The sequence below is a fragment of the Anas platyrhynchos genome, chromosome 14, assembly GCF_047663525.1.
Source record: "Anas platyrhynchos isolate ZD024472 breed Pekin duck chromosome 14, IASCAAS_PekinDuck_T2T, whole genome shotgun sequence".
Classification (NCBI taxonomy): Eukaryota; Metazoa; Chordata; class Aves; order Anseriformes; family Anatidae; genus Anas; species Anas platyrhynchos.
The window spans coordinates 5,283,246-5,294,938 of NC_092600.1; the positions used below are offsets into that span (position 1 = coordinate 5,283,246).

Below are 11,693 nucleotides of genomic sequence, written 5' to 3' on the forward strand. Positions count from 1 at the left end.
AAAAAGTATATTCAGAGTCAAGAAACAAGAAGTCAATGTGAATAACAAAAATGATTCCTACTTTTTTTTTTATTCACATGATCCTTTAGTTAGGGGGTGTTACTGACTCAGAAAGCTTTAAATTGGCTTTACTGCAACATATCTTCCAGAAGGATTTAAACAAAGCCAAACTGAGCAGAAAGCCTTGGCGTTCAGCTCAAGAGCTGTCTGGATCAAAGGTTACAGAAGATATCACAAGGCCACATGACTATTTCTACTTTGACATGCAGAAACTCTCCTACACCAGGTTCTGTCCAAATTCACCGCAAAATATCGTAACAGCAGTTATATAAATGATAAAAAGAACACAATGATAAATTGTGTTTTTAATGCAATGATATGGCAGATTTTTCCAGTTCTTCAAAAGGATTAGTGACTTGCACACTGTGCCAGAAAAGCAGAGAAATTTTAATCTTTCCATTTGTTTTGCAACCCAATAATGACTGTTTAGGAGTATGTTTTTCCTTTATGCATTGCTCAAAGTACTGGAATATCTTAATGCACTTGAAATTAGCTCCTGCCTATGATCCCTGCTACCCTGTGTAAATCACATACTTTAAAAGAATATTTAATTAGAGGTGAAATAATACCAGCATACCACCATGAGTTTATTTCACAACATCCATTTCTGTTGCAATTTTGATCCTTTTTTTTTTTTTTTCATTCTAGCTTGGTGACAGTGTTATGACAAAGAACTATTAGATATACCTGCAAAATCACAGCAAACTGCAAGCAGTAAGAAGAGAACAATATCAAACATCCTGTTTATAGCATGAAGTATATAAGTTTTATGGAACCCAAACGGCAAAGTCTCATTTCTCTGACTTCCTTCCCTATAAAGCTAGGTAAGTGTTACGAGCAGCACATTTGTCTAGAAGTGGAGCACACATTTTGTTATGGCAGCTTACCTTAAATTCAAGCTTTCAACCTTAAGGGGTAAATAGTCAGCGTGAGGATTTAAGAATAAATCTCAGTGAAACACGCGGAAGATTTATGACAAACTATCTGAATAAGTAAGAAAAAGCATTATAACAAAAATGATTTGGGTCATTGGGATAATTCATTGTATATGCCCTAGTATTTACAATGCTACTCACTATATTACACATAAACAATAATGTATATATTCTAACCTTACATCATAATTTTGATACATGTACTTCACGGACACTTTTATATTTAAACACCTTTATACTGATACAACCACATTTTCTTTTTAGCCTCTCAATGTGAATGCTTCCCAGGAAGGCTGTCCTTAATTCCCTCTTTATATCTGAAATAAATTATAACAGCCTGCAGTTTATGTATTGCTTTTACTGCGCTGCCTTATGCTGGAACAGTTGCGTGTGTTATATAGCCAGCCTCTAACAATTTTTTATGCTGTTTTGTTAGCCCTTCAGAGTTTCTCAAGGGGATTTAAAAGAAAATGGAAAGCCTATATACTATTTTATAAACCATTTAGATACACTGAGAAGCACAAGCCTGGGCCACTGTTAGACAGCAGTGAGAGAACCACATGACGATGTTGCACTTTTAATTTTAAGAACATGTTATTTTGCAAAACTGGGGCACGCAAAATACTGGCAATGCCTGATTAAGATGGACAGTGGGCCAAGGCCTGAGTAGGTCTCAACACGCTTCTGAGCCCTATCAGATAGTTCCATGTAGCATTATAAGACTAAAACACCAGCAAACCATTCAAACTCCAAAATTCGCAACACACAACGAAGATTTTCAAACGACTTACTGTCCCAAAGGGACACATAAAAAAAGCTGGCAAGTGAAATCAGATCATGGAAAAGAGTTCAAAAGAAGTTTCCGTGGCACACTGCACTCTTTCTTGCAGCAAATGAAGCATGGATGCACACGCCAAGTGGGATCCGCACGGCCTGGCTCTGCAGTTCCCATATCACCAAGAAGCCGTCTCTCCATGGTGGCACAGCCGACAGCATCATCCTTGCTCCTCAAACCGAACAAGCCTATTGTAAACTGATCTAAAAGCTGTCTTTAAAGCTGTGCTGGCTACATAAGCCAAGAGCACCGACCAAAGGCTCTGCTGCACTTCTTAAAACTGCAGGCTTGAATTAAAATCACACCCTGCCATTAACCCGCTGACTAAAGTCAAATCCTATCAGTTAGTGACATCCTAACCAGTGACATCCCCGCTGCTCTGAACAGGGTTAAATCAGCCTTAGAACACACCTTTTTCTGGTTTATTAAGAGCCAGTAAACTTGTCTTTCTCCCATCTAGCACTGATGAATGCAACCACAATGGTTTCAAACCACTCTGTGAACTGAGCTGCACAGCCCTTCCCCAAGGAGAAGGGCAAACACCTTTCAGAGATTTTAATTCTTGTTACACCTTCCATCTGTTGACCACGGAAAATGCTCTCATTCCTCAGTACCAGTTCCAACATATTTAAGTGGATTTCAAGATTTCAAGGTTTTCATCACAACTTTACCTTTGATCCTAGGAGAACCAGAGGACCATGTCTCAGTGCCACCTGAAAGGGCATCTTACTGCTAATACAAGAATATCGGTGAGCTAACCATGCTGCCTCCCAGCCCCCTTCCCCACCAGCTCCACAAAACCCAGGACCATCTTCAGGGAGAGAAGACATTTTGTTCCATTTTTTTCCATTTACATCCATGGGATCTCAGAGTGCTTCACGCTTCCTAAAATCAGGTCCACTATCAACATTCATACATTTGGAGACTGAGGAAATTCCTCTGGCCTGTTCCATGCTACTCGAGTGTTGTGCTAAGAGGTTAGCAACACACTTAAAGGCACAAATCGGGGCGACAACCCTTCAGAAGCACTACCAACAGCTTTGACAGCTTGCTGTTAAAAGTGCACACGCACACTGGTAAACTAGCTGCAGAAAGAAAGTTGATCAGAGAAACGACTTACTAAATGCTCTGCAAAAATTTACTATAACTTACAGCTGTTTTCCAAAAAACCTCTAGTAAGCGAGCAAATCAGCTACAAAAGATGATTACTCTCATCCCCCCCTTCTTTTGCACTAAAATTTGCTAATTATCCCCAGCCCAAGAATCAGCTTCCTAATTAGGAAGTAAATCTCTTGGCTTGAAAGGACACCAGCCCGTAATTGCTACTGCATGTTCATTTCCATTCTCTGCAGCTTTCCATGATGTTTGTCAACACCTCCTTTGCCTTTGGGTATTTATTCTTTCCTGTTTTCTTGATGCTGATTTACCTGCAAGGAGAATGGAAGCCCCTTTTATTTAATCTTTCTTTTAGACTCTCGCAATGCAAAATGTCTGCGAAACACAGTGCTGGAAGTAGCAGGTTTCAGTTACTGCAGTTACTGAACGAGCAGGAAGCTCATAATGACTTGTGGCTTCGTGTCTATGAGACAGAACCCAACCCTCCAATACGGCAGCCTTTCTGAACAGACACGAGATCATAAAGCGGGCCCTCAGGCTCTTTACGTTCATGTAACAATTTCACTGACCACAGCAGTTACTGCCTACTTTTGTTAGTGCATGGCAGCGAGATGTACTTTCTAATGTCTTTGCCCTAAAATCCTGAAGAATGTTTCCAGATTGAAATTGCTTGAGAACTGCTGCAGAGATTTCTACGCTCGGTGAATAAACGATGCTTCCTTCCAAGCAGTGCGACTGCAACGCAGACCTCTGGCTTTGTGCTAGCCATCCACTGACACATCTATGCAAGTACCACACGCTGCTTAATTTTAAAATGGATATGGAAAAAGGGGCAGCCTCACCTGGGTACTGCAAAAAAAGCGATGATGGAATTCAACCACCTGCATCAGCAGCAGAAGGCACGCAGCAGCCTGGGAGCCTCCTTCCATTCCTTGTTCCTAAGAGCAATGAATCCATGCAATGTTCTTTGAGGCTCTTAAATGAAAAACATTATTTAACCAAGGCTCTTTTTATAGAGCATTTTGCATCGGTTCACTACGGGGCACAAAGGGGAAGGAAATAATTTCTGGAGACTTTAATAAGAATATACCAATCTGACTAATGGTCTTGCTATTTTAACTTTGTATAGATTCACCTTCTTCAAAGCAGACCAATAAAATATGTATTTTACTGCAGTGGAAACAGGTAGGTGTACAAAAACTGTAGCTTCATCTAAGGTTTGGTTTGGTTTAAAAAAAAAAAAAAAGGCAGAGATACATCTGCAGCCTATCGTTACTACTGGCACCACTTCCAAACCATTCAGAGCCTCTCCTAGCATCAGAAGTTTTCCGTTAAGTTCCACCTCGGTAAGCTGAGCTATGCAGAGAATTTCAATCTAGAAATAGTGGTAAACACTGTCCTTTAGTGGCTTTCCTATAAGATCCAGGGCCAAGTTCAGTTTTGGCTTACCCTGTTTGAGAAGTTCGTGCAGTTCGTTACAAGCGAACTTCCTTTGTGCGCAGCGAAGCCCAGCTCCCTGCGTCACGCCGGAGGATGTCACCAGATGAGAGCACATTCTGTGCACTGCAAGTCATCTGCACCGCCGGGATGTCAGCCTGCTGGGATGCAGCGTTTGGCCCTAGCAGCCAGGAAAAATATCCTAAGAAAGCCTGAGCAGGTAACGCTGGAGGTGGTGATGCCTCAGTTTGTGATTCTTACAGACAGATTAAGTTATTATTACAACTGGATTAGAAAGAAAAAGTGTGGCTTCCCCTCCACCCACCCCCCTTTTTTTTAGATTTTGGAGAAGGATCAAAGGAGGAAGAACAAGAAGGAGAAACTGCCTGCAAATCTCAGTGCAGTGCGGGGGGAGAAACCACACACAAAGCCAAGAAACAAATGGATAACTGGAGAGAGAAGAATCCCTCCCTCTTTCATCAGGCTCTTCTAAATTTGAGGCAGACTTTCTCTCCAGTTGTAAACTGAGAGAGCAGTGAAGAAAGAGATGGTACGTTTGGAGTCACGATGGAAGCATCAGAATATATCAAAACAGCTGTAGGCACAAACGCACTGGCTGGGACAGCAAGCCCATTGCCTAAGCCTACAACCACAACTGTCTGCCCTAGCCATAAATCAGCCTCTTAACAAAACGGTTTTTCAGTTCCCAGGCTCCTCCGATGCTCCTGGGCCTCTCTTTTTTTTCCAAACACATCTGCAGGGCATGCAGATACATTTAGGGAGCAAAATATTCGCTCTCTCATCTTCTCATGGCTTTGACAGCGAGAGGCACCACCACCACCACAAGAGGTAAACCTTGCTTCCGGAAGCCAAAAGGCAAAATCCACCAAGAGGAGAGAGGAGGGAAAAAATTCCAGCAGTGACCTGCAGCGATGCTGTGCTGCTGGTGCCTCCCGTGCAAGTCGCCAAGCCGGGGCTGCTCCGCTCCTCACGCTAATAGCACAGATGCTCCGGGAGGCCCCAGGCAACGGGAGGGACGTGGATTTGGCAGTGCCTCATTGTGGTCTTTTTAATATCGTTTATTTAAAGCCTTTCTGAAATCTCCTTTCAAACTACAGTAGAGCGGGAGAAGGGTAATTAAAAATAAAAGGAAGTTTTCATCTGTTTCAGCACGATCAAAGGAGAAGGTAAAGGAGCTTGCGAGTCCTTAGGGACCCACGTTCCCCACCGCTGCACAGTCAGCTATTGTCATAAAACACGGACCTGGATTTTCTTCAGGCAGTTTTGCTTAACAGGATATTCTGAGATGCAACATCTCATTTTCATGAGGGGCCTCGGGGGACAGAGTAAAAACACCCATCATGACCAAAGTAAAGAGCATTTAAATATCAAAGTAAGAGGGGGGGGAAAAAAAAGGTAGAGCGGAAAGCTTTGTCCAGCTTCAGGGATTAATGAATGATGGCACAGGTTGGTTTACCCTCAGCTAAGTGAACTTTCTTAGTGTAAGCAGGGCTGGGGATAAATTGGGACATTTATTCCAGATGACAAGAGTAGAGTAAACAAATAGATGCTTTTTAATTTCCCCTTTTACTTAGGGAGCCATAAAAATTCAACAGCAAAGACACTGCACAGGGAAAGACTTAGAAGATTTAGATTAACACAAAAAATACAACTTTCTATCTGAGCAAAGCTTTGTCATAATAAAGGAACAGGAGTCTTTTAAGCCCAGAAGGGCTCATCCTCTGAGAAAAGCACAGCCCTGTACCCTGCACGCTGGATTCCTGTGTCCACATCTCTACTCACCTCGGTTCTGCCCCTGTGCAGGGGTCCTGAGCGCTCCTGAACTTCCCCTTTCCGTGAAAGCAGCAATGGTACAAAATCCTCTCACATCTTGTGGGGAAAACAGAGCAAACACTGTCCAACCCTAATTAAAATAAACCTGAAACACTCGATTGTGCAAGTAGGCTCTTCAAATCCCTATTTGAGCTTTTAAAATCAGGTCATTTTTAAGTGCTGTTTGAATACACAACTTGCTTTCATTTCATTGAAATGCTGGAGCAGGATTAGCCGTTAGATTTACTGTAGCTACCAGGATCAGCCCAAGGGGACCACAGATCTGATGTCACATTTGAAGAAGCACTTTGAATTAAAAGACAATTATAGAAGAGATTAATAATACATTCCATACTTCATCCCTCAGTAAAGTAATGCCATCCTATCTCGCTTAGCAAAGCACGTAGCAAGTAAAAGAGTTATCTGGACCTCCAGAACATCTCAGAAAATCCACCCCACCGTCATTTAAAAACAAGAAAAGTAAACACTGCGGTGATGCGTATAACAGGGACACAGAGCAGCACGTTGCATTATCTATAGGAACTGTTTCTCTTACTAAGGATAAAGTCTAGTTTAAGCACATAGTTTTCGTGAGTTATAAATTTTTCATAAAACTTCATCTTACTTTAATTGTTGTCACAAGCCTGAGAAATCAAAGATTTTCAGAAAAAAAAAAAAAAAAGCCTTAGGAGTCTGTGGTATACTATACTTTCCTTGCAGCTAACTCTTTTGAAGACTTGTTTTTTTGTTTTTAATTACAAAAGGAAAAGGGCTTTTAGAAGGCACAGGAGTGGTTTAGCAAATTACTAGCTAGAGCACAGCATAAAACCCAGCGCTGACAAGGGGGTGCGCTGAGAATTTGGGTCCTGAGGTCAGAAATACCATCTGTAATGAAAGATGGTTGTATTTCAGAGTGCCAAGTGACAGCTGTGGTCCAGAGCTTTTCGTCAGATGTGCAGGAAGACAGACTCCAAAAGAGGAGAAATTGGTGTATGCACATCTGGTAGAACAGCATCCAGTAATTTACTACAGGCATAATGGCTCCTTAGCTTTTAAGGCAAAATATAATTGGGCATGAATGGCCATGGTTTTAAAAGGCAGCTTCCAAGATGCATAAAATAGAGGTATCATACAGATGAAACCTCTTCATATACAGAAAACCTCTATCTTGGTACCTAAGTCATTCACTGTCTTGGTTTTGGACCTTATCCAGAGCCGGAGGCAGCAGTGGGCATCCTCACTTGCCATCAGAGGGCAAGGCCTGAAGAGCCACAATAAAAGAGAGAAGGGCAGGAACTCGGCGCTGAGCAATCTTACAGATACATAGATTTAAATTCCACTTTTCATCCTGGATGAGGGAGGGAAGAGCTCTATCACTCTGGAAGAACTAGAGCCAAAGATAAATACTATTATTAAGAGCAAGAATAATGCATACAGTTGATCCTGCAAAATTCCAGTCAGCACAAAAAGACAAAAAGGAAGATGACAATGCAGTCTCTGAACTTAGCATAACTTTTGCTTTTTAGATACAATTTTCTGATCACTTCTGATGATGACCAGATGTATAAAGCCCCTCTGATAAATGCGGTGGTTTTTTTTTTTCAAATTAAAAGTAAATTTTTTGTTCTAGATCCAACTCAGCATACATTTTGCATTAAGAAATGCTGCCAAATTTCATAACTTAATTTGAAAAAATGATCTTTCCTTAGACTACAAATTGCTACATTCCAAGCACATCCTACACAGCCTGGTCAAACTTAATGCAGTCTCAGAAAGCTTAAAAGAGACTATTTCCACTTGTCCAGGAAAGTCAGTAAGACAAGAACGAATGTTACCTGTGATACCATTAGAAATACTAAATACTTACAAATTATGCTATAAAACATGGACATGAATAACTCAGTGTAAGTAAACTCAATAGTATAGGACTTGTCTGCTTTTCTTCCATGAAAACAACTTCTTAGACACTGTTCTTTAACATCAGAGCCTGTTGTCCATGAGATATTTGTAACTTGCCCATTTAATTGCAGGCTTGTCTCTCTTTTGCATTTGAAGTCTATATTATTTCAAGGAGTTCTGCTCCACTCTTTCCTCATCATGGTTTACACACTGTTGCATAATGCAACCTTATTAAAGAGTACAATCTGCTGTAGAAGGCTTTCTTCTGCCTGGAACTACAGAGAGAACCGAACTACGGCTGGCATCATTTCAGCAACAAGTCAGTCTACTTCCTGAAAGGCAAACTAAATAATTTTATGTCCTAATTACTTTGGGTAAACTTGAATTTAGCCTTATGCCATCTCTCTATGTAGTATTTAGCCATGAACTGCAGACTCGCTAGCACACCCTGACCCACTTAATCGGAAGCTGAATCATAACTGATACCAAAACAGATATCAGAGGAAAGCGTTAGCCAGTTCACCAAATTTCTTCCCATGTCTGCAAAAACTTCAGCTGACTCATTAAGAAATTACTTCTAGAAACGAAATATGGAAGAGCAGCAATGTCCTAATTAACAGAACAGGAAGCACATAATCAGAGGGAGAACCATTTTGTCTAGTGGGTGCACTGTTGGACTTGTCACATCAACCAGGCTGTGTTCAAAGGCTGTGTTCATCCTCAAATGTGTCCCTGCACTGCTGTTGGGTTTTCTCGCTACCCCACACTACCGTGAGCTTAAATAAACCTGCCCCACAATCAAGCCTTACTAATCTGCCTACCGAGGTAGATCAGCTTAAAGGACGTTCAAAGTCATCTCTTAATCTCATCTCTGGAGATTATAACCTCCTCCTATCTGTTCCAGGAGTTTTTTAAAAACACTTTTGCTCCACTGCAGAATGTATTTTAACCAGAAAGAGGCCAAGACTAGAACACGGCTTCCAAGTCCTTAACAATTCAGGTGGGGCGCCCATCCAAATCTGCTCTGGATGCAAGTCAGATGCAAAGCTTCAGAAAAACTGTTTTCTTGTTCCAGTTCAAATATGGACAAAATCTCAAAATCTCTCTTGAGACAATGAACATACGCCTCAGATGAAATACGATTAAAAATACTGTTCCTCCTTCATCTCGCGGTTTAATTCTGAGGAGATGGTCCCACTTTTCCCTCTTGCAACATTACACCCAGCTCTGCTGTCAGTCCACGTGACACCGAACAAAAGCAATCTCCCTTTGCCAGCTACAGACTTTCCACCACTTTCTCCTGTTCCAACCCAGCTTTAACACTTTAACAAAATATGCTTCAGTCCTTTCCATTTCCAAAGTCAATTCCCACAGATTAATGCATGTGGGTTTATGAATCAACACACAGGACGTTTAACTTGAGAAGTTCCTCCCTCTGCCCTCTCCTTGTGACTGCACTCCATATTCTCAACTCCAGGCACGTTATTAGAATAGTAACTCCTAACTTCATTAATCAACACCCTAATCCATCCCACAGGACGCTAGCAGAGGATTCTTTTCCTGCAAAATCCTGCCGCTAAGGACGACCGCCCTACACTTACCACATGTTTAAAATCGGCAGCTTTTCCACCTCTTTTACCCTCATTCGTTTTCACTTCCACCTCATAAATATACCTTCACCAAAGGAAAATCAAGGAAAAAAGAAGCCACCTTGCTGGCCCAGGGCTCCTTGCAGGGTGACTGCTTTCCTCGCACCAGCAGCAGTCTCCGAGTCTCAGCAGAAGGCTGCAGCCTGTGGCTGGCCTGTCTGTGTTGGGAGAGCTCCCTTCTGGGAACAGGACAGGTAAAGAGGTACAGACCTGAGTTATTCTTCACCCAAATGTATCTGCTGCACTTGGAGGTACTGCTAAGCAACTTGTTATTTGGGTGGTAGCTACCTTCTCCTGCAATGGTATAGGGAAAACGAGTTAGTCCAATTCCTGAGAAGCTTACGAGTTCAGCATAACATATAAGAAACACTTTTTTTTCCTGCAACAATCTGCTCTTTGGCACAGCCTCAGAATACTTTACTGCCACGTCTTACTTTGAAATGGGAGGATGCCAAGAATGAGATAAGTGCAGACATCCATGACTGGGAAACACAAGTAAAAGGCCTTCTCCAGAGCCAATTACAGCCTTTAGCAGACAAGCGCTTCAAAGGAAAAAAAAATCCCCCAAACTAAACAAACAAAGAAAAAGTAACAGTAAATTTGTCTCTCTGCATTCAACAAGCAGAAACACAGCATTTATTTCTTTAGATTAAAAGGCTCTCCTTTTTTTTTCCTTTTTTTTTAAATGAAAACCCCTAAAATATCCAACCAAACCGAAATAAAGCCTTTGTTTCTTCAGCACTTGAGAAGTCTGGCTCTGTGACTCTAAAACATGAATGCCTAAATTATTACATTAAGGAAGAGATTGTTCTCTATCTGCAACTCTCAATCCATTGAATGGAAACCTAGATTACAGCAGAGACTTGCCATGAGATAGAACTGCTTTAGGGGCCAGATTTGTCTCCCGCCAACTCCATTTAGCTTTTGATCTTCCATAAAATACCGATAGCATTTTATTGTGTAGTTTTATCATCAGTTTTTCCACTACTACACGTTGTAATCAATATGAGGCGAAAATGTCAATGTGCCTATAGTCCTAATTTGAAATTCCATAGTTTGACATTTTTCCTTTTGGAAATAGGAAGTGGTAACTTAAGTCAATTAGGCAAAACACAGTGTGTGAATACCTTACAAAACATTAAGAGCGGGGGCAAATGAGTTAAATTAAATAAGCCGCAGCAAGTTATTGACCAATTACATTCAGCTTCATGCACAATTAAGTCTGTTAGGGATCCCAAACTGACCCATTCTGTTACCTTGCCCAGGTACATAAAGCCAGCAGCTGGCCAAGAGAAGGCCAAAGGAAGGAAAAGACCAAAAGGCACAACAGCAGGAGCAATGTCTTTTGCTAATACAGGATCACTTTGAACCTCTAGGGAAGATCTCAGAGAAGCAAGCAAGCAAACACCCATATGATAGAAAAATAACAGCAAAGTCTTTCTCCCTCCTCCCCAAAAGGCAACTGAAAACATCTCAGAAATCTCCAGCCTGTCTAACCTCAAGGAAGACTAACACAAGTGAATGTGTCTCAAACCAGTCAGTCTTAATGAAACTGAAAATTACCTTTAAACAGCACTAGAAATGTAATCTAGCTGCTCTTCAGTTGCCTGATCAGTTCATGTTGCCTGATGCCAGAGTTCCGGCCACTTCAAAGTTCTTCCTCCACATCTCCTTGTTTGCTAGAATATTGATGCTCATCGCTGCTATTGCACAGGAGAGACATAAATAAATAAACAGACTAGCATTAAAACAACTCCAAAGCCTTCTGAAAGGGGTTGGAAGACTATCCAGGAATGGCCAGCGCCATCCAGCACACCTCCACGTCCCCGAGGCTCCAACGTGGGCCTGATGAGAGCCAACAGCTCGCAGCGCAGAAACACAGGCCAGCTGTCCAGTGCTACATATTCAAAGTATTTACATATCAAAAGA

General features: G+C 41.6%; 1 protein-coding gene across 1 annotated transcript in view; it reads right to left on the reverse strand.

The window, feature by feature from the left end:
* ADAMTS2 (ADAM metallopeptidase with thrombospondin type 1 motif 2) overlaps window positions 1-11,693 on the reverse strand; it is a 176,797-nt gene that overhangs the window by 142,811 nt on the left and 22,293 nt on the right. The window lies entirely within an intron of this gene.